The sequence below is a fragment of the Salmo salar genome, chromosome ssa13 (assembly GCF_905237065.1).
Source record: "Salmo salar chromosome ssa13, Ssal_v3.1, whole genome shotgun sequence".
Taxonomy (NCBI): domain Eukaryota; kingdom Metazoa; phylum Chordata; class Actinopteri; order Salmoniformes; family Salmonidae; genus Salmo; species Salmo salar.
Genome location: NC_059454.1, coordinates 68,553,818 through 68,580,871, shown reverse-complemented (window position 1 = coordinate 68,580,871; position 27,054 = coordinate 68,553,818). Strand labels below are relative to the sequence as shown.

At 39.9% G+C, this 27,054-nt stretch overlaps 1 protein-coding gene across 2 annotated transcripts in view; it reads left to right on the top strand.

The window, feature by feature from the left end:
- The window catches only part of LOC106567659 (opioid-binding protein/cell adhesion molecule), a 474,446-nt gene that overhangs the window by 428,301 nt on the left and 19,091 nt on the right, over window positions 1–27,054 (top strand). The gene's annotated exons all lie outside the window — the stretch shown is intronic.

Below are 27,054 nucleotides of genomic sequence, written 5' to 3'. Positions count from 1 at the left end.
TTATCTCACCTCTATAGAGCTGCTGCCAATGCCGTCTGACAAAATCACAATTTTAGTAGTTCTTCAAAGTGAATAAGGCAATCAAGTGGCGATTTTACCATGTAAATCTTGGTGGGGTAAAAAACGAATTGCACTATAACGGTGACAAACGGTGCCCACAAAACTGTTGGGGCCTACAAAAAGCTGTCCCAACAGCAGAGTCCCAACAGCAATCCCAACACCTTACCACTGCTACCTTACCACTGCTATCAGCGGAGCCTTGTCTGGCAGCGAAACAGTTAATTCAGCCTCATGTGCAAACTATGACATAAGGGAACGACAAGCGGATAAGAGGCAATCCGTAATTTTGATTAAGACATTAATGAGCGAGCTAGGACGGACGTAGTCAATATAACTATTTGTTCAACACTTTTGAAATGTACAGCAACAGAATTCAGAACATGGGCCGTTCTTAAAGTGTGCTCCCTGTACACCAAGTCAGAACCGTAGGATAAATAAAGGGGGCATATAAGCAGACAATGAAAGCTCTTACAATATTTGATGATTACATTTCTCAAAAACAGGTTATAGGTTACATATGCACCACCAAGTCAGAACAGTAGGCGAAATTAAGAAGTGATAATAGACCAAATTATTAGGGTGAGGCACATGGGCTACTAACAGCTTACTACACAACATACACTTAGTAATACTTTCTTAGCTACAGTATACATATCTCCCTGGCATAATACATCATTTATACAGCACCATACAATACATTTTTGGACTCACCTTGTTGTGCTGTGCTCACTTGAACAGGAAGGTGGCGCGGCTGTCCTTCGTGGGAAAATTTTGTCATCAAGCTTTGTCATCAAAGTCTAACATTCTTTGGATTTATGGTGCTTTCAAGACTAGGGGGAAAAAAGTTGAATCATGATGATGTCAGTGATCTCTAGGTCGTAGCTCTAGAAAGAGGCCCAAGTTCCCAATTTACAATTCAGAGTTGAATGAAAGTCGTAGCTAATATTTCCAGAGTCCCGAGTGAACAGTGGCTTTCCAGAGTTCCGAGTTAACAGTTGTTTTGAGCGCGGCACAAATCATGCTTCATTGACAGCATGGCCAATGTTGAATGTTTTTTCATTTTAAACTAGGAAAAGAGACCCTTAATCTTAGACTTCGGACCACACAACCACTCCACTGAATAGCAGGCTAATGATTGCTTTGCGATGCTTGCAGTCAGCCACTGATTCCTTCCAAACCACTCATTGTTGAATTTGCGATTTCCAACTTGTGTAATGTTTATGTCAAATGGCCGATGAGCACTGATAAGTTTTATCTATAATTTCTCTTCATTATTTCTCTTCATATGACAAGGATTAAAAAGGATTTGCCAGTAGACTGTCGACTTCATGATGATAACTGCTAGCTAAGATTTTGAAAGTATGATGTTGACATGATTAGTCCAATCAAAGCTACTCTAGATATAACATGATTTGATGGAATTTTATCTGTGGCCAATGACTTTAAACCTTCTTGGATGTTTTGAGCTCCACCCTTAGATTTGGCGGTGACGTAGTGTGTGTCACCATGAGGCGGGGACGTAGTGTTCCCATGAGTGACACAACAATGAGCCAATCATGGTGCAACGTGATTGGCACGGCTGAAACAACTGCATTTTGGAGCTGCCTTATTCAAGAATACAAAAAAGAGAGCATGTTTGTATGCAGCTTTATTAACTCAATTATATATATTTTTTTTACATTGTTTGCAAACTGATATGTGATATGCCCCACCTGCCCTGAATGATGGGTTGCCACTGAGGCAATCAATCACTTAGATCAAAGGTCTCCAAACTTTCCTAGCATGAGAGCTACTTAACAAAATTACTCAGCACCACTATAGGTATTACTGGGCTATATTAGCCAATAGGCTAGACATAGTTTGAAAGAGAGCCAAAGTTGGTGCGAGAACAAACACTTGCACTTTCTCTTTCTCTTGAACTACGTTTTAGGAGCGGAACGATTTGCAGGCAGAGAGAGTATTTATTTCCAGACAATGTAGTAGGCCTAATCTATAGCTTAATCATATATATTTTTTTCTCCTTTGGAATGATAACTGTGCTGTGCTTCTCCGCCTATGCATTTAATTGAAACCACACACATAGCCTATGGGCGCACTTGATCTTGCACGCCCAACTAGGAGAGGAGAGGTGCTGCTGAACTTGAAGCAGTGAATTATGAGAGTGTGTGAATAGTGCGACAAAGAGGAGTTTTAATACAATAGATTGACTAAATCATAACCTACAAAACAGAAAGTTGTCAGTTTCCAAGTAGCCTAATGTGCGGGACTAAAACATATTTTCATCCCAAAGTTGTCTGTCTGACGGCCTGCTCCCGCCATCAGCATGAAAAATGCAGACCACACCTCAATGATCTCTGTCAGGGCCTGCGGGTATCCCGCGGGAACAGCCCTCTATTTTTATCATCTGTTCGCTTAATCTCTCACTGAGAGTAAACATCCTACTGACATGTTTTGAGAACATGACTATTATGCCTGATTCATTCTTTGGCCAAAGAAAAAGCAATGTGAAAAGAAAATGATATGTGCCAGCATAGAGGTTCAGGTCAGCCCTATTGTGTGAATCAGTCATTATTTACCGAACAAAAATATAAACGCAACATGTAAAGTGTTGGTCCCATGTTTCATGAGCTGAAATAAAATATCCCAGAAATGTTCCATACGCACAAAAAAGCTTATTTCTCTCAAATTTGGTGCACAAATTTGTTTATATCGCTGTTAGTGAGCATTTTTCCTTTGCCAAGATAATCCATCCACACAGGTGTGGCATATCAAGAAGCTCATTAAACAGCATGATCATTATATATCATTATAAATCTTGTGCTGGGAACAATAAAAGGCCACTAAAATGTGCCGTTGTCACACAACACAATGACACAGATGTCTCAAGTTTTGAGGGAGCGTGTAATTGGTATGCTGACAGCAAGAATGTCCACCAGAGCTGTTTCCAGATAATTCAATGTTAATTTCTCTACTATATTTCTGTGACGGCGTTCGTCGTAGAGAGGAGACCAAGGTGCAGCGTGGTAAGTGCTCATGATTACATTTTATTTATACTCAGAACACTAAACAAAAATAACAAACAAAGGAAAACGAACATCACGTTCTGCAGGCTGTCACTGAGCTGTACAAAAACAAGATCCCACAACTGAAGGAGAGAAAAAGGGCTGCCTAAGTATGATTCCCAATCAGAGACAACGATAGACAGCTGCCTCTGATTGGAAACCATACTCGGCCAAAACAAAGAAATACAAAAACTAGATTGCCCACCCCACATCACACCCTGACCTAACCAAACTAGAGGAAATAAAACGTCTCTAAGGTCAGGGCGTGACAGTAACCAGCCCAAAGTTGCGGACTCCCGGCCGCAAACCTGAACCTATAGGGGAGGGTCCAGGTGGGCATCTATCCTTGGTGGCGGCTCCGGTTCGGGGCGTAGACCCCGCTCCGCCCGCTGATCCCTCCACTTTTGTTTAACCGGACCATGGATCGTCGCCGGAGGAACCGGACCGTGAATTTTCGCCGGAGGAACCGGACCGTGAATCATCGCCGGAGGCTCTGAACTGGAAACCCCAGCTGGAGGTTCTGGACTGCAGACCGCCGCTGGAGACTCTGGACTGCAGACCGCCGCTGGAGACTCTGGACTGCAGACCGCCGCTGGAGACTCTGGACTGCAGACCGCCGCTGGAGACTCTGGACTGCAGACCGCCGCTGTAGACTCTGGACTGCATTCCGTCGCTGTAGACTCTGGACTGGGGGACGTCGCTGGAGGCTCAGGACTATGGGCCGTCTCAGGAGGCTCCGGACTGTGGGTCGTCTCAGGAGGTTCCGGACTGTGGGCCGTCTCAGGAGGTTCCGGACTGTAGGCCGTCTCAGGAGGTTCCGGACTGTAGGCCGTCTCAGGAGGTTCCGGACTGTAGGCCGTCTCAGGAGGTTCCGGACTGGGGACCGTCGCTGCAGGCTCCGTGCCATGGATCATCCCTGCAGGCTCCGCACCATGGATCATCACTGTAGGCTTTGTGCTATGGATCATCACTGGAGGCTCCGGGCCATGGATTATCACTGGAGGCTTCGTGCCATGGATCATCCCTACAGGCTCCGGGCCATGAATCATCCCTACAGGCTTCTTGCCATGGATTATCACTGAAGGCTTTGTGCCATGGATCATCACTACAGGCTCCGGGCCATGGATCATCACTAGAGGAAATAAAACGTCTCTAAGGTCAGGGTGTGACAATTTCTCTATCCAACGTGGTTTTAGAGAATTTAGGAGAATGTCCAACCGGCCTCACAACCGCATACCATGTGTAACCATGCCAGCCCAGGACCTCCACATCTGGCTTCTTCACTTGTGGGATCATCTGAAGGTGGGGCAGGTTGGGGTGCTGAGGAGTATTTCTGTCTGTAATATAGCCCTTTTGTGGGGAAAAACTAATACTGATTGGCTGGGCCTTGCTCCCAAGTGGGTGGGCCTATGCCCTCCCAGATCCACCCATGGCTGTGCCCCTACCCAGTCTTTTGAAATCCATAGATTAGGGCCAAATGAATTTATTTCAATTGACTGATTTCCTTATATGAACTGTAACTCAGTAAAATTGTTGAAATTGTTGCATGGTGCATTTTTGTTCAGTATAATTAGATCATCACCATTGGAAAAGAGTAGGCCTAAATACTTGTGCCTGGGTTTTACCATCAACCTGACTTTCCGGCCTGTAGTTCAATAACAGTGTCCTGTGTTTCTTTCCTAATGACCACCTTCACAGAAATCCCTCATTGGAAGCTACTCTTCCCGTATGTATGGTTCCTGAGAAAAAACAATAATGACCAGTTCAATACACTGTCTCTCTTTGGTCCCCAATGCAATGGCTAATGGCTTGTTGTCTCTCCAGAGTACTATATCTGCCTAACTTCTCCGACATAACCTAACTCTCCTATCCTACATCAGCCTCCCACATCATTAGCGAGCCATGCTACGCTAGCCATGCTACACTGTGTTTCATGCACAATCACTCTATTCTCACGTTATTAAACCAGTCGCATACCTGATGAAGCCTGTTCGTATTGATTCCCTGTCCCCCCTTATCTTCTCCTTTCCAAACTCTGATGTGTGCCTTCCCATCCCCGCACGGAACATTGTCACGGTTCCCGTCTAAAGGGACCGCATGAACGCCTCACTGGTAGGATCATTACTAATTATCATCAGGTACAATTCATGGGCTGATACGACACCAGCCCTGGAATTTCACATGCTGTCGTGTATCTCTCGGCTGTGATGTGTCCTGCTCAAATCTGTAGCTGATTGGTGGGCATGTTTTTTACAAGAAGAAAATGCTATTGCCACAAGTGATGCCATCGAATGTTCCTTGTTACGTGGCAGGCATGACAGCAGTGCCAAAGTTGTGTCAAATGTTTTCCACCTTGATGTCTGAAAAGTTAGACTGTAGTTAAACAATACGTCTTGATATGCAAAATAGTTCTATGTTTTTTTTTAGAGGCAATGGCTTGATTATTTGATTATTCAAAAGGTTGGGTAGTTATGTGATTTGATAATGCACATGCCAAAACATTGCTGGACAACCTATTGATTATAATCAACAGCTTGTAAATTGAACAAGCTGTTCAAGTAATATTCCCTAATATATCTTGGATAACATCTGTAGCTATAGCTTATGCCAGGTAAAGCAATGTACCTGAGGCATTCTTCCTCAGTGCTGACACTCTATTCTTAACTAACTGCCCACAATTCTCAAGGGCCAGCCAGCCAGTCTGGCTACAAATGTGTGTAAATCTTATCGACGTTTTTTAGTTCTGGTACAAAGAATGATTTCAAACGCTCTGACCAGACATGGAAGAGAAAGAAAAGCCAGCCAGGGAATGGATCGGCTCTGGCACTAATCTTTAGCTCTGACAGGTCTCTTTGTCTCTCCGTGCCTCCGACCTCTTCGCTGTTTATGCCTTCAAGACAAAACCCCCAGACAACAACTCCAGACAGACAGAAAGACAGAGACTCAATGAAGCGGTAATCACTCCAGCCCATCTCAGGGGTGAGGAATTACATCAGAGTAATTGATTGGCAGTCAGTAATCAAAACCTCTCAGTAATTATACCCTGTCTTGGCGATGACTGTCCTAATGAAGATATATTTGTACTGTAAAGAGCTGAGGCGATCTCCCAGTGCCTTGTTAAAGATCAGAATGCAGAATCAAGGGGGTTCAGGGAGGCATTTGAGGTTTGGTCGGGCTGAACCGCATAACCATGGTGACCCATTACTTATCCGCAAGCTGACTGGGGGGGATTCCGCCCCATTCCAGTGAGAGGTGACAGCGAGCAAGCAAAACACTACACTGTTAGAAAAAAAGTGCTAAGTAGAACCGTGTAGGGTTCTTCAGTTTGTTCCTATAAGGGATCCCTTTTTGGTATAGGTAGAACAATTTGCAGTGTTCTACTTAGAACCCTCTATGTAGGGTTCTTCATAGAATCCCCTGTAAATGGTTCTACATAGAACTGTCTATGAAGGGTTCTGCCTAGAACTCTCAATGAAGGGTTCTCCTAACAACCCCTTTATCCTCTAAATGTTCTTCTTAGAACTCTCAATGAAGGGTTCTCCTAACAACCCCTTTATCCTCTAAATGTTCTTCTTAGAACCCTCTATGAAGGGTTTGAAAGATAACCCTTTTATTTTTGAAGGGTTCTTCCTAGAACCCTCCATGAACGGTTCCACCAGCCTTATTACCCTTTAAAATTAAACACTTTATGAAAAGACATGACATACACTACGGTTTAGAAGGCCAGCATCCCAGAGTCGCCTCTTCACTGTCGACGTTGAGACTGGTGTTTTGCTGGTACTATTTAATGAAGCTGCCAGTTGAGGACTTGTGAGGCGTTTCTAAGTGACCCCAAACTTTTGAACGGTGGTTTACATCAGAAGGCCTTTCTTTGAGGGACTAGTTATACCCTAACACAGTGGTGTTAGGAAACTCGTAGTTTACAGGCCACATCAAGCCTGCAGTTCACCTTATGCTGGCTTGCAAAGTGATGGGAAATTCCTATTGCTAGATTGAGGATATCCAACAATTGGAACTTTTAATCACCCACAAACTGCATTCAGAATGGCTGCCAGGATAAGGAGGATTGATTAATGGGACTACCTAAATTATCTAAACTAGGACAACCATCTTAGTAACGGATTCGATTAGTTTAGAAAAAATATATTCATCTTTGTGTAGCATAAGCTTAATCAACCAATCAATGTATATGCAAAAATACAGGCATTGAAACAAAAATACATCTGAAAATGAACCTGCAATAGAGCATGCTGGGAAATATGATAATGATGGGTGAGGTTTTGAGTATTTTACACAATCATCCTCAACTCTGGTTATTAAAGGGTTAGTTTTTTGCCTTGGCTTGACGGGAGCCAAACGTGAATTGGCTTGAGTTTGTGGTTTGATGTGGGTGTTTCTTGTGTGTGTCCTTGCCACCACCAAGACACACCCATCTGTCAGAACCTTTCCCGCAGTTGTTTCCCCCCACTCAATCACAATAAATAAATGTCCTGCAGGTATGGTGAAATGCCAGAGGAAGCTTTGAATAGGTCAGTAGCCTACAGTTATTTGAGAATAATGCAATTCCTAATTTATGTACATATTCTAAACTAAGTGTTTTGACAACTTTCAAATGTAGTAACAGGTCCATGTACACAACCATTTACATAATACCATAGAAGCAGTGTTCTGCTAATATAACAATGTGGACCTTTCACCTTTCATTGTCATTCCCAGCCGATACAGATACTGTGCCTATCGGCATTTTGTCTGGTGGTAATGGGGCTACCTTGGCAAACATGTCAGGGTGGTGTCCCTGATCCTGGTGCCCAAGGTTTCTCCCTCCCCATATTGACTGATACCATTCAATTCAATAATACAAAAAGACAATACAAGTAAAAGTTGTGTCTGGTAAAAAAGGTATGCCGAGTGCCAGGTCCCTCTCCATTTAGAGACATCAGTATCAAGCCCGTCTGTCAGTTTGGACATCATCACATCATCTTGCAAGTCTCCAAGTGCTGGCTCCATAGATGCATCTGTGAACACATACACAGTCACTGTTCTATTTTTTATTTTATCTGACTAGGCAAGTCAGTTAAGAACAAATTCTTATTTACAATGACGGCCTACCAGAAGGCAAAAGGCCTGCGGGGACGTGGGCTGGGATTTAAAACAAATGTAATAAATAAATATAGACAAAACACACATCACGACAAGAGAGACACCATAACACTACATAAAGAGAGACCTAAAACAACAACATAGCATGGCAGCAACCACATGAAAACACAGCATGATAGCAACACAACGTGACAACAACATGGTAGCAAAACAACATGGCAGCAGCACAACATCGTAGCAGCACAAAACATGGTACTGTACAAACATTATTGAGCACAGACAACAGCACAAAGGGCAAGAAGGAAGAGACAACAATACATCACTCGAAACAGCCACAACTATTACCAATGACAGTTAGAATAGCTGATATCTGACATACAAGAATATACTCACGTTATTATACATGTTGAACTTTGAACAGGTCAGTCAGACTAAACCTACCTAATTCTGGTCTCACCATCGATGACCGTTGGTGAGCAGGCAAAAGGTGAGGCTGGAGGTAAGGTATTTGCCAGCACCCCATTGATGGGCATGGCAACGTAGAACCGCTCCTGGCCCCTCATCAACGATACTCGTTGTTCACACATAAACACACACAGCACTGATTACATTGTCAATGGTGGTTATGATAAGCATGGTGGAACCAACCTGATCGCAGCATTCACCTTTCGATTTCACTTCAGATATCATGATATGTGAAGTGAAATAGAATGGTAAACGCAGCAATAAGGATGGGTCCACCAGGCAAGGTTATGGAGGTGAATTGGGACACAACTCTAAACTGTTTTGACCTTTGACCAGGTCAAATGTCACCAACCAGATTCAAGTGTCCTGCCTGTTCCATTTATAGGAATGCTCAAAGCGTGGGCATGTCTACGTGATTCTCAGGGTCCCCTTGCTGGTCTTCTCTATGTTACATATTCGACTGCCAACTAGACATCTCTTGAACAACTGCAGCAGGCAATCCTCATAAACAATGTACTTCCTCAACTTATGAGGTGGGGTTGACTAGGAGGGCCTGTGACAGGGGGATACAATAGACAGCCAAGTGGTAGAACCCTATCCCCCAGCAAAGAACCCTTTTGGAACCTTTTTTTCTAAGAGTGTAGAATTTAGCCGCTTTAAATTAGTATTTTCAACGGTTGCTCTATACGCTATCAAAATGATTCAGTTCTCTCTCTATGTGCAGTAATGTCCTTGATATTCGGATGTCATTCCCTAAATTGGCTCTTGATAAGTAATTTCCTTATTTTGAAAGGCAAAAACACATTTGAAAAATACGAGTACTTTAAAAAGAATTCTGTGAATTTCTCTGTTATATCACCATTCAAAGAAATATCAGAATACGCTCTGAATCTACAAGGAAGAAATCCTGTTGACGAGTAATGACCCGATTCAGACAGGAAATGTATGCCTTTCCTACGCACTTCTAAGAAGTTGGTATTCAGACTTACAGTACCTTATGCAGGTGTGTAACGGGCTTAACAGGCTTGGTTCCCTTGCGTGCGCTGAATACATTTCATTAAATTGCTGAAAACCCTCCCACTTGCTGGCCAACAGATTTTCTCGTGGAGTTTTCATTCAATAGGGTTTTCAGTACATTTATCTAAAGCCAATCCTTTAAATTTGGTGTACCTTTAATTAACATTTTCTTGACAGACTCACTAGAATATATGGAGAAAACGGTTCAGAATATTAGGCATCAATGAATGAAAGCCATGTAAATACACACATATTCATTTTCAGCCCCAATTGGTAGATTTTAAAATATTCTGATCTTATATATTATTTAGGGTTATTTATGAATAACAACAAAAAAACTGTTTTGGAGAGCTTTTACGCAATTTTTTTTATTGGTGAATCAAAAATACAGATTCATCCTGAAAGTTGCCAGATTTAATTGATCAATCCATGAAATATTGGAAGGTGAGAAAAGTGTACAATAGGGTTTGAAAAAAATGTGTCAGACTCCAGCCACCTAAGTCATAGACTGTTCTCTCTGCTACCGCATGACAAGTGGTACCGATGTACCAAGTCTGGAAAAACAGGACCCTGAATAGCTTCTACCCCCAAACCATGAGACTGCTAAATAGTTAACCAAATAGCTACCCGGACTATCTGCATTGACCCCCATTTGCACTAACTCTTTTGACTCATCACATATGCTGCTGCTACTGTTTATTATCTATCCTGTTGCCTAGTCTTTTTACCCCTACCCATACTGTATGTACATACAGTGCCTTCAGAAAGTATTCACACCCATTGACTTTTTCCACATTTTGTTATGTTACAGCCTGAATTTAAAATTGATTCATTGGCCTACATACAATACCCCATAATGTCAAAGTGGAATTATGTTTTTAGAAATGTTTACAAATTAAGTATTCAACCCCTTTGTTATGGCAAGCCTAAATAAGTTGAGGAGTAAAAATGTGCTTAACAAGTCACATAATAAGTTGCATGGACTCATTCTTTGTGCAATAATACTGTTTAACATGATTTTTATTGACTGCCTCATCTCTGTACCCCACACATACAATTATCTGTAAGGTCCCTCAGTCGAGCAGTGAATTTCAAACACAGATTCAACCACAAAGACCAGGTAGCTTGTCCAATGCTTGCAAAGAAGGGCACCTATTGGTAGATGGGAAAAAAGAAGACATTGAATATCCCTTTGATGAAGTTATTAATTACACTTTGGATGGCGTATCAATACACCCAGTCACTACAAAGATACAGGCACCCTTCCTAACTCAATTGCCGGAGAGGAAGGAAAACACTCAGGGATTTCACCATGAGGGCAATGGTGACTTTAAAACAGTTATAGAGTTTAATGGCTGTGATAGGAGAAAACTGAGGATGGATTAACACCATTGTAGTTACTCCACAATACCAACCTAATTGACAGAGTGAAAAGAAGGAAGCCTGTATAAAATACAAATATTCCAAAATGTGCATTCTGTTTGCAACAGGTCACTAAAGTAATTCTGCTAAAAATGTAGCAAATCAATTACATTTTACAAAGTGTTATGTTTGGGGAAAATATAATACAACAAAACTGAGTACCACTCTTCCTATTTTCAAGCATAGTGGTGGCTGTATCATGTTATGGGTATGCTTGTAATCATTAAGGACATTTGTCTCCAGCGATCGTAAGGTAAAACATATATAAAACAATTATAATTTAGATTTACAATCCCCTTGTCCAAACGGCTTACTCATTTACCTCGCTCTTATCAATAGCTCTTAAAAATGTGTAAATTACAGTGCATGGAGAATAGTGTTATTTCTATCGACAAAAAAGTAAGTAGATGTTGTTCCACTTGGGAATCGACATGTTGCTCGAGCTTATTCATCATTTGACCGCACGTAAAGGTGTTTGAATTATGAGGGAAGTAAGTCCAGGTCAGAATGTGGTATATAGGTAGACACACCGCCGCCACACCTTCATTTCTGTGAGCTCCACCCCAAAAGTATAGCGGGTGAATAGCATGCTATTCTCATGCTTAAGTTCAAGATCAGAATACGTGTAGAGAGTGACAGAAATCCTGACTTTATTTGTTCAGATGGTTTCCAGTTCCGGTTGCTCCGAATGCTTTCTTTTGCAAATTACTATGAATTAACTGACTTACTCTATTTCCCAAAACTTGTCAATCCTAAACATTTTATTAAGGTGTGGGACATTCATTGTTTGACAAGAAATAACTAGCAGATCTATTACAATCCAGCATCTAGAATTTGTCTGTCCACAATTCAACTGTGGGAACATGGTGGCTCACAACACCAGCCAACAGAAAGTAATGGCCGCCACTATACGAGAGATTGTTCGTGAGGAGATTACCTCTGCCCCTCAACTTACAAAGTGGATACCTGCTAAAGTGGATACCTATTCAACCAAATTGGAAAGTCTGGAGAAGACAGCCAATGTGACAGAGGTGCGACTCCATGACCTGGAAACAGCGCAAGCTAAGTTGGAAGGGATAATCAAACTCATTAAAGAGAAAACGGAATCACTTGAAAAGAATTCCCGTAAATTCAGTGTGTGGGTCACAGGGCTTGAAACTGGTTTGGAAGCGGGCAACCCAACTTCCTTCAAAAGCAATATTTTTTTATGAACTGTTCGGGCAGGAGAAGCTGGGTCCCAACTCAAGACTTCTTCAAGAAGCACATCAAACCCAACACACAAGGGGGACTAGCCAACAGATGGAGCCCCATGACTGGCTCATTATTCAGGTATGCTATCCATGCAGAATCATGCAGCTTAGCCTATGGCTATGATGCTGTCCTCAGCATAAGAAGATTATGAAGACACCTCTCATGTGTGGGTACAAGGAAGAAAATTACTATTATTTCTGAGCATTGAACTTGTTATAATTATATTGCCTATGGTCCAGGTCATTTACACAATGATGAACAATGGACAATATATGGATCCTACATCTATCCTATTTTTGACTGTTTAGGCATTAGGCTTGCATATCTGTCATATCTGATTTTTGTCTTAATTTTCGTATTTTTTTTCTTCGTTACACACCCCTACTCGTCAAGTCTGCTAACTTAATTGTAAAGGTCTGAATTGGTTACTTATTTAGTTTTACTTTATTATTAGTGTTTTAATACCTTAAGACCAAAAATATACTGCTTAAGAGATTTCAAATGTAAGGCTGCCACTCGCCATTGAGCTACAACCCTGTAATTATAGTGCAGGGCAGGGGGAACCGGGGAGGAAAGGCTGGGGGAACAGTTTATAGAGAGGGTCTTCTGGGTGGAGAGGGACAAATTGGTGGGTTTCCCTGTGTGTCCTGCTTTTTATTTTACTCACATGGGCTTATCAACACTAAAGATAACAATTACATTTTAGAAAAATAATGGCAACACTATATTCTCTCATGGAATTGCAAAGGCCTTAATATTCCTATCATATGTTCCAGCTGTCTTGATATTCCAGCAAGAAACCATATTGATATAATAATTCTCCAAGAAATGGATAATCCTGAATGTATCGTGAATAATGATGAGTGAGAAAGTTACAGAGGCATAAATACCATACCCCCCCCCCCAAAAAAATGCTAACCTCCCCTGTTATTGTAATACTAAGGGGTTAGCATATCTTGGGGTATGATATTTGTGCATCTGTAACTTTCTCACTCATTATTATTCACGATTCATTCAGGACTATCTGTAATCATGGTAGCATCCACATTCATTTAGAAGTGTTTAGAAACATATTCTATTCTTATTTACAATAAAAGTGACTCCAAAATGACACAATACATTATTTAACATTAATTTCTATTGGGCACAAAATAATCTGAAACACAACCAAAACAAACAGCAAATGCATCCAACAAGTTTGTAGAGTCACAAGCTTGATGTAATGATTGCGTACTAGGCATATGGGACCAAATACTAAACTTTTGACTACTTTAATACACATGTAAGTGAATTTGGCCCAATACTTTTGGTCCCCTAAAAGTAATTTCTAAACAGTTCACCCAATATAGATGAAAATACCCTCAAATTAATGCGAGGGGGTTTGGAAGGAGACATGTTAGGATGGGGAGTTTGGGTGGGCCTATCTCTTTTTGTTTCTCTTTTATTTCCGTACCAATTTTATTATTACAAAATCCTGTTGATCAATATGATCATTTCTCTGTATGTTGCAGCCTACGGGCACATGTGGTATAAACTGTGTAAATTGACATGAATATACCTGTAACCCTCCCTATCCCAAAGAAAAAGTTGGTAAAAAAAATGTAATAGAAAAGAATGTGCAGGAAAAAAAGTGCATAAAAAGGGAAATACGTTTCATTTACGCGCGCTTAACTTGGGTCAGAATTCACCCCTTAATGCATTGGTAGTTCAAGAAATAGTATTAAGCATTATTGTCTCATTTATAATTCAATGTAATATGTAAGAGGGAAGCTCAATTAGTAAGTGGTTACCCAACCATATGACCCCTGAAATCATTGACCATGTGTAGTTTTTACTGCGGTCTTATTGTATGATGTGGTACAGACAGATTCTGATCCAAGTTTGTTTAAAATGGTTTTGTTATCAACTGGCAAAGCTTTACACAGCTACAGTGAAGAAGTAGGCTAAAGTGTATAGATAAACCAATTCAGTAACCAGATGGTGTTCAGTAGGGCACACCGTTTATGTGCCCTATCCAACAGCTGTTTTTTGTTACTGGACAAGATCAAGTTTTAAATCCCCATTTCACTCCTCTCATGGAATTGCAAAGGCCTTAATATTCCTATCATGCATTCCAGCTGTCTTGATATTCTAGCAAGAAACCATATCGATATAACAATGCTCCAAGAAATGGATAATCCTGAATGTATCGTGAATAATGATGAGTGAGAAAGTTACAGAGGCATAAATACCATACACCCCCCCCAAATGCTAACCTCCCCTGTTATTGTAATACTAAGGGGTTAGCATTACTTGGGGTATGATATTTGTGCATCTGTAACTTTCTCACTCATTATTATTCACGATTCATTCAGGACTATCCGTAATCATGGTAGCATCCACATTCATTTAGAAGTGTTTAGAAACATATTCTATTCTTATTTACAATAAAAGTGACTCCAAAATGACACAATACATGATTTAATATTAATTTCTATTGGGCACAAAATAATCTGAAACACAACCAAAACAAACAGCAAATGCATCCAACAAGTTTGTAGAGTCACAAGCTTGATGTAATCATTGTATGCTAGGAATATGAGTCCAAGCACTAAACTTTTGACTACTTTAATACACATATAAGTGAATTTGTCCCAATACTTTTGGTCCCCTAAAAGTAATTTCTAAACGGTTCACCCAATATGGATGAAAATACCCTCAAATTAATGCGGGGGGTTTGGAAGGAGACATGTTAGGTTGGGCAGTTGGGGTGGGCCTATCTCTTTTTGTTTCTCTTTTATTTCCGTACCAATTTTATTATTACAAAATCCTGTTGATCAATATGATAATTTCTCTGTATGTTGCAGCCTACGGGTACATGTGGTATAAACTGTGTAAATTGACATGAATGTACCTTTAACCCTCCCTCCCCCAAATAAAAAGTTGGTCAAAAAAATGTAATAGAAAAGAATACGTGTAGAGAAAAAGTGCATAAAAAGGGAAATACGTTTCATTTACGCGCACTTAACTTGGGTCGGAATTCACCACTTAATGCATTGGTAGTTCAAGAAATAGTATTCAACTTTTTTGTCTCATTTATAATTCAATATAATATGTAAAAGGGAAGCTCAATTAGTAAGTGGTTACCCAACCATATGACCCCTGAAATCATTGACCATGTGCAGTTTTTACTGCGGTCTTATTGTATGATGTGGTACAGACAGATTCTGATCCAAGTTTGTTTAAGGTTTTGTTATCAACTGGCACAGCTTTACACAGCTACAGTGAAGAAGTAGGCTAAAGTGTATAGATAAACCAATTCAGTAACCAGATGGTGTTCAGTAGGGCACACCGTTTATGTGTCCTATCCAATGGCTGTTTTTTGTTACTGGACAAGGTCAAGTTTTAAATCCCCATTTCACTCCTCGTATCAAAACTTATTCTCCCTTCTAGTGCCTACTGAATACAACTCAGGTCTCCAATTGTCCACTGGCTGTAACAATAGGATTTCCCTCACAATATGTGCCTCTGACCTCTATGCAAAAGGTTTGCCGATTAAGATATAATAAAATTAACTGAACTGGTGAGCAGTTCTCACAATGTAGGGCTAGTATTAATGAAATAAGGAGGATAATTGAGAGAGCAATTTCATTTCAAAAGGCTTTAAAAAAAAAAAGATCCCACAAAATGGACAGGAGGGGGAGTTACACGCCTATCATAATGCATTAGGATGAGACTAGTAAAATTATTTAACAAGAGCTGACAAATAATTGAATAGCTTGTAGGTATTCTAAATATGGACACCTTTTTCTGTCATTATATTTTTTATTTTTTATTATTTCTATTTTGACAGCAGATCCAAGATTTTACATGGATGAGACTCAGAGCATGGTAATGGATTGACATAACAGTAAGTGTTGAGGTATAAATATTGGGAAGGCTTCCACGAATGACAACAGAGATCCATACACAACTCTTGATGAAAAGCTGTGATGAACATAATTGATTCACGGTCCATGATTATCTTCCATCTATGCTGTACGTAGTACTTACTTACATCATTAAGCCTTATATTAGCCAATATTAAACCAACAAATATTAATAACTCCTTTGACAGGCTTTGACAGAATACAGCTATACATGTATACAGTCCGTTTCCAATTAACATTGTAATGTCTTAGAATCACATTTCTTATTCACTTCCATGTGCTATTATTTTTAGTGTGTTGGATTGATGCCCAGAGCATTGAGGAGAGGTCAGAGTGCTCAATGAGAGGAATCTTTTGAGAAACACACAACTATACTGTTTGGCTAACATCTTTGACTTTGCTCATCAGAGGTTATGTGAAACAGCAACTTGTGATGTAATAGTGCTACAATGTGGATTCAAAGTGCATTCAGAGTTACCAGTTTAATTTCCAGGTAAAGTACCTAAGTGTTTATATGCATTACAGCACTACACTTACACACCTGCTAACTGCACAAATTCTGAAGTGTCCTAATCAGCCCTGCAAAAAGACTAAAGATCTAAATAGCAAGGTTATGAATGAACCAGGGTGTAAATCACTTGAAGTGAGCCTATTGTGTGCCTGTGTGTGAATGTGCCTCTGTCCTGCTAAGATAATGCTTTGTCCTCTTCTTTCTGCTATACAGTAGTAGCTAAGTCCCCGGTGCACTCTCGTTATTTTCAATATAACCACCCCTTATCAAGTTTCTCAGCAGTCTCCTAATTGGTTTACGCAGACAAAAGTCATAATCAACGCTTTGAAGACCTATTAGGGGCCATTCCATCCAGCGATGATTGCGTATTGCAATTTGATTTGTTGACAAACATTGATAATGGTCAATGGTTTATTATAAAATCATTAGCACTCTAGAATCTCATTAGAAGTAGAACGTCATCCCATAATGCGTTTATATTAATTTACTGAAAACCAGAAAGGTAGGAGCTAAAGCGACAGACAACCTTGCTCCCCTTAGCCAGCTCAAGCTGAATGGACTGGGGAAATACGGAGAATACAACAAGACAGACCATTGGCTTCAATTATAGGACAGACTTCATATCAGATTAGTGTAACAGTATCCAACGGCCCATTTTAGCTGACTGAATAAGATATACAGATAACTGCCAAAATAAAGGAAACACCAACATACACTGAGTGTACAAATCATTAAGAACACCGACTCTTTCTATGACAGACTGACCAGGTGAATCCGGTTGAAACCTATGATCCCTTATTGTTGTCACTTGTTAAATCCACTTCAATCAGTGTAGATGAAGGGGAGGATATAGGTTAAATAATAATTTTTAAGCCTTGAGACAATTGAGACATGGATTGTGTATTTGTGCCATTCAGAGGGTGAATGGGCAAGATACAATATTTAAGTGCATTTGAACAGGATATGGTAGTAGGTTCCAGGCGCACTGGTTTGAGTGTATCAATAATATTCCACCACCCAAAGGACAGTGTATATGGTTCTATAGTTGAAGGGGTAAATTACCACAGGTCAGTGTCTGCCTATGTTGATGCTGTGTGTGTGTGCATGTGTGCGTGTTGTTTTCCCTCATAAAAGTGTGCCAAACCCCAAAGATGTGGTTGTTACAACCAAGAGACTTGTCTATGGCAAACGTGCACTCACTCTCCACTCTCATCAAGCTACTCCATCCTCCTCGGAGAACTCGGTGATTGATGCAAACAAGTCCACATGAAGTGTAACGTGGAGAGCCTGTTGTTTTCGATGCTAATCTCAATAATGTTGCCGGGACCTAACTTATCACTGGGGCTTTAAACCAGAGGTGGAGGAGATGGGATGGCTCTATTATTCATTTCTCCTCATAATGTCCCAGTCACTCTCGCCCTTTAACAATCTAATAAGCCTTCTCTCACTGTGGACAGACAATTCCATAATGGCCGCAGGATTCTTAGGGAGGCTGTTGGCTGTAATTGCAATGGGCCTCTGGCTTTGTTTACGCCTAACTCAAATCAGCTATCGGTCGGCATCGGAGTCAATCAAAAGCCGCATTCTCCCATTGGGTGTTTATTTATATGTTTCTCATTTACTTTTCTAATGCACAGATGATCTGTCTCCGTTGTCAATGCAATCACATTGTTGTAGAACCACACACAATAGAAGATGAAGGGAAGTGAGTATCGTAGGTTGAAAATAGTTGCTTTGATCTGTAAAGATTGTGGTTTTGTGTTCTTGTCTTGAATTTAGCAGGGACTTTGGAGAAATCGCTCTGCTGTTGACAATTTCCAGTCATTTCCAGTTCCTTTGTTGTCTGTGTCAGAGTATTCAAGGCAAATCTGTCATTCAGTTTAGAAAAGTTGAGGCACTTTTTGAGGCACAATGTCCTGTCTTCTGAAGCAAATCAAGAATGTGTTACTGAAAGAAAAGAAGTGGGCAAGTGAAATTTGATTAAATATGATGATGTATGTTTATCAACTCCTGTGGGATTCGTTTGTTTGTGTGATTAACTTAGAAATGTTACATTCTAGTTGAATATTGGTATGTGTTAATATCAATATGATTCAAACTGATACATGGTTCACTGATACATCTTTGGTTTCAAATGTTTGTAGCTGTTTAAGATATTTTTCTAATATTGGCTAGGATTTCTATTCCATCATACCATTCTTTTTTAGGAGTAACGTGAAGAGCTGAACAACCCACATGGCAGATGTAGCAACTGGCTGACCCTATCTGGCCCTGTTTCAGGAATGAGTAGTGATGCAAAGTGCAACAGTCCAGTAGTTCTGTCTGTGCATTTCCTAATATACCTATGGACTAAGTGCACTTGAGGTTTTGAGTGTTATGTTTAATAACTAACATACAAGCTATGTGGAGTAACGGTCACCCAAGGCACTGTTCACATAAGCCTACTGTATATCCATTCTCTTAAGAACTTGTTCTTTGAATATGTTCCCAGGTAAAAGGCTCTGAGATGAAAAACTCAGAACCATCAGCCCGAATTGCCTTTGGAGAATCTTGCCCTTTCCTGTCTGATTGTGCTCTATCGTTTGTTTCGAATCAGGCAATAGAACAACTTCTTAGATAAACATTAGATAACAAATCTCTCCCCTTTTTCAAGACTGCTGGCAGATTATTATTTTTTTTATTCAATGCTCTAAGGTGATTTGAGCCACTACACAAAGCCATGTGAAATGTGATAATATTTCACATAAAGCTTTCTCTTGAAAGAGTTTGTGAAGCTTCACAAGCAGTCGATCCAAACCTAAACAAACTGCTCTAAACTTGGAAAATACTGATTTGTATTAAGAAAAACAACACTATTTTACAATGTCACAAATAAAGTGAAGTTGTGCAGGTATTAATTTGTTACAAAAATATAACAGTTAATATGTTGAAATGGTTGCAAGCAACAGTTGTGCAGCTAGCAGCTACAGTACATTGCTAACGGCTAGCGACTTAATAACGTACAATATTTGGGTTAAATAACATGGAAATAGTGCCATGTTTGCTTTGGTTTGCAGACCATAACCTCTCTAGGGTCGGCGGGACGAAATCGTCCCACCTACGTAACAGCCAGTGGAATCCTGTAGCGCGTTATTCAAATACCTTAGAAATGCTATTACTTCAATTTCTCAAACATATGACTATTTTACACCATTTTAAAGACAAGACTCTCGTTAATCTAACCACAATGTCCGATTTCAAAAAGGCTTTACAACGAAAGCAAAACATTAGATTATGTCAGCAGAGTACCCAGCCAGAAATAATCAGACACCCATTTTTCAAGCTAGCATATAATGTCACATAAACCCAAACCACAACTAAATGCAGCACTAACCTTTGATGATCTTCATCAGATGACACACCTAGGACATTATGTTATACAATACATGCATGTTTTGTTCAATCAAGTTCATATTTATATCAAAAAACAGCTTTTTACATTAGCATGTGACGTTCAGAACTAGCATACCCCCCGCAAACTTCCGGTGAATTTACTAAACATTTACTAAATTACTCATGATAAACGTTCACAAAAAGCATAACAATTATTTTAAGAATTATAGATACAGAACTCCTCTATGCACTCGATATGTCCGATTTTAAAATAGCTTTTCGGTGAAAGCACATTTTGCAATATTCTGAGTAGATAGCCCGGCATCACAGGGCTAGCTTTTTAGACACCCAGCAAGTTTAGCACTCACCAAAGTCAGATTTACTATAAGAAAAATGTTATTACCTTTGGTGTTCTTCGTCAGAATGCACTCCCAGGACTTCTACTTCAATAACAAATGTTGGTTTGGTCCCAAATAATCCATAGTTATATCCAAATAGCGGCGTTTTGTTCGTGCGTTCAAGACACTATCCGAAAGGGTAAATAAGGGTTATGCGCACGACGCATTTCGTGACAAAAAATTTCAAAATATTCCATTACCGTACTTCGAAGCATGTCAACCGCTGTTTAAAATCAATTTTTATGCCATTTTTCTCGTAAAAAAGCGATAATATTCCGACCGGGAATCTGTGTTTAGGTTCAGAGACGAACGAAAATAAAAACATGGGGTCGACTCGTGCACGCGCCTAAGCCCATTGTCCTCTGATAGAGCACTTGCCAAAAGCGCTAATGTGTTTCAGCCTGGGGCTGGAATTACATCATTCAGCTTTTTCCCGCCTTCTGAGAGCCTATGGGAGCCGTAGGAAGTGTCACGTTACAGCAAGGATCCTCAGTCTTCAATAAACAGAGTCAAGAAGCTCAAGGAATGGTCAGACAGGCCACTTCCTGTAAGGAATCTTCTCAGGTTTTTGCCTGCCATATGAGTTCTGTTATACTCACAGACACCATTCAAACAGTTTTAGACACTTTAGGGTGTTTTCTATCCAAAGCCAATAATTATATGCATATTCTAGTTACTGGGCAGGAGTAGTAACCAGATTAAATCGGGTACGTTTTTTTATCCGGCCGTGCAAATACTGCCCCCTATCCCCAACAGGTTAAGGTCAGTGTTGTAAAGCACTAACAAAGCTTTCTAGTGATCCTAAATGTAGACTTAAGGGGGGCAAGGGGTCCCTCCAGACTTTCCAATAATAGAATTGGGGCATACAGGCCATGCAGTAGTAGCTAACTGCTTGATTTGAGTAGCTGTGCTACAGGGGCTGTGCCTAATCTTCTGAATGAACTACCAGTGTCATTGCTTAAGATACTGAACCTAATTCTCTTCAACGCTAACCACAGGGTATCTAGGCTTAGGCTATCTTGCAAGACTTATCGTCCAAACAGCAGCTGGGTGAGTGGTTCTCACACTTAAGTCAGATTGTGATAATGACAGTATGGAAGTTGAGAACTAAGAACTTTCTCAGCTCTGTTAAAAGTACACTCAAGAAAGTGTGCCTCTCCCAGGTCCGTACGGGAGTTGCAGTGAAGGGACAAGACTGTAACTACCAATTGGATATCACGAAATTGGGTAGAAAAAGGGGTAAAAAGTTACAAAATATATATACATGTATATACTGTACTGTATATACAGTGCGTTCGGAAATTATTCAGACCCCTTGACTTTATCCATATTTTGTTACGTTACAGCCTTATTCTAAAATGGATTAAATAAAAAATGTTCCTCAGCAATCTACACACAATACCCCATAATGACAAAGTGAAAACAAGTTTTTAGAAATTTTAGCAAATGTATTAAACTTAAAAAACAGAAATACCTTATTTACAGTAGTATTCATAGCCTTTGCTATGAGACTCAAAATTGAGCTCAGGTGCATCCTGTTTCCATTGATCACCCTTGAGATGTTTCTACAATTTGATTGGAGTCCACCTGTGGTAAATTCAATTGATTGGACATGATTTGGAAAGGCACACACTTGTCTATATAAAGTCCCACAGATGACAGTGGATGTAAGAGCAAAAACCAAGCCATGAGGTTGACGGAGTTGTCCGTAGAGCTTCGAGACAGGATTGTATACACAGATCTGGTAAAGCGTACCAAAACACATCCCTGGAGAGACCTGAAAATAGCTGTGCAGCAATGCTCCCCGTCCAACCTGACAGAACTTGAGAGGATCTGCAGAGAGGAATGGGAAAAACTCCCCGAATACAGGTGTGCCAAATTTGTAGCATCATACCCAAGAAGACTTGAGGTTGTAATCGCTGCTTCAACGAAGTACTGAATAAATGGTCTGAATACTTATGTAAATGTGATATTTCAAAGTTTTTGTCTAAATTCACAAACATTTCTAAAAATCAGTTTTTGCTTTGTCATTTTGGGGTATTGTGTATAAATTGATGAGGGAAAAAAACTATTGAATCAATTTTAGAATATGGCTGTAACATGACAAAATATGTAAAAAGTTAAGGGGTCTGAATACTTTCCGGATGCACTGTAAATACAGAACCAGTCAAAAGTTTGGGCACACCTACTGATTAATTGTTTTTAATTTATTTTTACTATTTTCTACATTGTAGAATAATAGTGAAGACATCAAAACTATGAAATAACACATGCACTATAGTAACACATAGGGTAACTGAAAAAGTGGTCAACAAATCAAAGTATATTTTAAATTTTAGATTCTTCAAAGTAGCCACCCTTTGCCTTGACAGCTTTGCACACTCTTAGCATTCTCTCAACCAGCTTCACCTGGAATGCTTTTCCAATAGCCTTGAAGGAGTTCCCACATATGCTGAGCACTTGTTGGCTTTTCACTCTGCAGTCCAACTCATCCAAAAACCATCTCAATTGGGTTGAGGTCGGTTGATTGTGGAGGCCAGGTCATCTGATGCAGCACTCTATCACTGTCCTTATTGGTCAAAAAGCCATTACACAGCCTGGAGGTGTGTTTGATCATTGTCCTGTTGAAAAATAAATGATAGTCCCACAAAGCGCAAACCCGATGGGAAAGTGTATCACTGCAGAATGCTGTGGTAAACATGCTGGTTAAGTGTGCCTTGAATTCTAAATAAATCACTGACAGTGTCACCACTAAAGCACCCCCATACCATCACACCACCTCCATGATTCACGGTGGGAACCACACATGTGGAGATCATCCGTTCACATACTCTGCATCTCATAAAGACACAAAGATGTCCACCGGTCTAATGTCCATTGCTCGTGTTTCTTTGCCCAAGCAATTCTCTTCTTCTTATTGGGGTCCTTTAGTAGTGGTTTCTTTTCAGCAATTCGATCATGAAGGCCTGATTCATGCTGTCTCCTCTGAACAGTTGATGTTAAGATGTGTCTGTTACTGGAAATCTGTGAAGCATTTATTTGGGTGCAATTTCTGAGGCTGGTAACTCTAATGAACTTGTCCTCTGCAGCAGAGGTAACTCTGGGTCTTCCTTTCCTGTGGCGGTCCTTATGAAAGTCAGTTTCATCATAGCACTTGATGGTTTATGCGACTGCACTTTCAAAGATCTTGACATTTTCCAGATTGACTGACCTTCATATCTTAAAGTAATGAGGGCCTGTCATTTCTTGTTGCTTACTTGAGCTATTCTTGTCCATAATATGGACTTGGTCTTTTACCAAATAAGGATATCTTCTGTATACCACCCCTACTTTGTAACAACACAACTGATTGGCCCAAACGCATTAGGAAAGAAATTCAGACAAATTAACTTTAACAGGCACACCTATTAATTGAAATGCATTCCAGGTGACTACCTCATGAAGCTGGTTGAGAGAATGCCAAGAGTGTGCAAAGCTGTCATCAAGGCAAAGGGTGGCTACTTTGAAGAATCTCAAATTTAAAATAGATTTTGATTTGTTTAACACGTTTTTGGTTACTACATGATTCCATATGTGTTATTTCATAGTTTTGATGTCTTCACTATTATTCTACAATGTAGAAAATAGTAAGAATACAGAAGAACCTTTGAATGAATAGGTGTTCTAAAACTTTTGACCGGTAGTGTATATAAAATAAACACTGTAAAATTTCCCACCAACATTAGACCAATCATGTTCTGTATATGTTTGGTGGGATGTTGATGGAATATTGCCCTAACCCTAAGAAAACCGGACACAGGAATGTTCTTGCAGCGTTCCAGTGAAACGTGTCTAGAACATTAATAATAGATATTCTGAGAACATGGCAGCGGTGGAAAAAGTACCTCATTGTCATACTTTAGTCAAAGTCAAGATACCTTAGTAGAAAATGATTCAAGTAAAAGTGAAAGTCACCCAATAAAATATTACTTGAGTAAAAGTCTAAAATGATTTGGTTTTAAATATACTTAAGTATCAAAAGTCAATGTAATTGCTAAAATATACTTAAATTTCAAAAGGAAAAGGAAAAATATCAATAATTTCAAATTCCTTATTTTAAGCAAACCAGAAACCACCATTTTATTTTTTATTTACGGATAGCCAGGGACAGACTCCAACACTCACACATCATTTACAAACAAAGCATGTGTGTTTAGTGAGTCCACTCAATCAGAAGCAGTAGTGTGATGACCGGGGATGTTCTCATCTTAAGTGCGTGAATTGGACTACCTTCCTGTCCTGCTAAGCATTCAAAATGTAATGAGTACTTTTGGCTGTCAGGGAAAATGTATGGAGTAAAAAGTACATTATTATCTTTAGGAATTTAGTGAAGTAAAAGTAAAAGTTCTCAAAAATCTAAATAGTGAAGCAAAGTACAGATACCTCCAAAAACTACTCAATTAGTACTTTAAAGTATTTTCACTTAAGTGAACATTGCAACTGGGTTCTGGGTAAGTTCTGTTTGACATTTAGGGAATGTTCTCCTAACTCTAACTCTAAAACATGCAAAATAGGTTCACACTAGGTTTTTGCCCACATACTGTACATAGAATGCTCCCTTACTAACGGAAAACAGGACACAAACATCTGGGGACCATTACGGGTAGCATTACAAAAACATTATTTTTCTCTAGAATTGTTAACTGGTTTAGCAGCAAAAGGTGAAAGAGCCTTGGTTGCTAAGACAACTTATGCTGAAGCAGAAACCGCTCTGCAAACATTAATTATTGTCAATTGTGCACCAGCGGTGCTGTTTTTCTGCAGTGTTGTGGAAATAATATGAAAACGTTCAACGATAAGGAAAATAATAAAATATGAATAGGGTTGAGTCAGGCAGAGCCTATGTGCGCAGCAAATTTCCAACTCTTCCAAAAGTTGCAAAAGAGAAGGAAACAGTGTTTGGAGGATATGGCTCATCTGTGCAGCAAGTTAGTGGCATAATATTTTGGGAATATGTAGTCAAGTTTGATGTGTTTCTCAAATCTCTCCAGACCCCCCCAAAACTGGCATGAATATTAGAACAGAAGACATGTTTTTTGCTTTGACACAAGGTTCATTTTAAGATCAACCATGAGAGACATGACTTTACTTTCAAACTTTCTCCTACTCAAGTCCTGGATATTTCTTTGCTTACTCTGGTTAGTGTAGCTTACATACCACTACTGATATGAATGTATAAATGAAACCCCAACAGGAGTCAGGGTAGGTTAACATAGAATGCCAGAAGGTCTAGTTGTTTTGTCACCTGGTTCAACTCATCATGGTCTTCATTGGGCCAATTAGCAAAATCACAACAATCAAGAGTGCCTGCACACGCTATTTCTCTCTAAGGCTGAAGTGTCCTACCCTTGGTGACCTCCCGTTCCAAATGAATTGCTGTGACATATGCCTTGACCATCTGTTCAATCTTAAAGTAGAATATGCTGCTGAGATACAAAAGCAGAGTAACTCTATCACAAATCTTAAGAAAGTACACAAACTTTTTCCCTTTCATTAACAACCTAACATCATTATTTAATCGATTGGACTGAAAATACAGGCCTAACCATTTCCGCCCATCTTTTGGACAAGGAATTGCTGTCACGCTAAAGCCCAAATTATCTTAGGTTAACCTTGCCATCACTCACCCTGCAACCATAAAATAACAGAGTAATGGTCAATAACTCAATTTCCACTTCTTTGCCTCAATCTAATGTTGCCATGTTGATAGAAACACAAAATACAAATGCTCAATTACCTGTGCTTCCGTTTCCCATTAAAGTTAAAAGTAACAACCCAGCCCAGCACAACCTTTCCAGTCAGTCCCCTGTAAGTTGCAGTAGCAGCTGCTGGTGGGACCAGGGCTTTTGGAAAGTAATGAGATCATGCTAATGTTGTATGTGACATTTCAGCTGATTGGGAAGGGGTTATCTCCAAGTAAAGGTGCCTCTCCATTTTAGTCTCAGCCCCATTTCCCCCTCCTCACACACAGAAAGAAACACACACGCACACACGCACACACACAGTCATCCACACACACAGAGGATAAATAACTGATACTGGCACGTTTCTTTGAATAGCAAGACTTTAGAGACTTTATGATGTCCGTTGCGAGAGCAGTGATTATCCTACAAGACTGCTGATGTCTGGGGAAATTAGATTTGATGCTACGTGTGTTGACATTCGATAACATTTTGAGTGTCAGTATTTCTGTAATGTGGTACCTGCTGCTGTTGTGTACAAGACCCTGCTACTGTATCTCTTGAGAATTTCCCCCTTGAGTGGCTCCTGCTTTCAAATATTTAACGAACAGGTGAAGAAATGTTATGTTGTAGTGTCTGATGTATAGAGAAAAGGTACGGTCCGTACTCTCTTGCAATAATACATCATAAGGTTGTATAGCCTACACGCCACCTTTGTCAATGTGGCAGACAGCTTGAAAGGTTGATTTAACCTGGTTGCAAGTACTG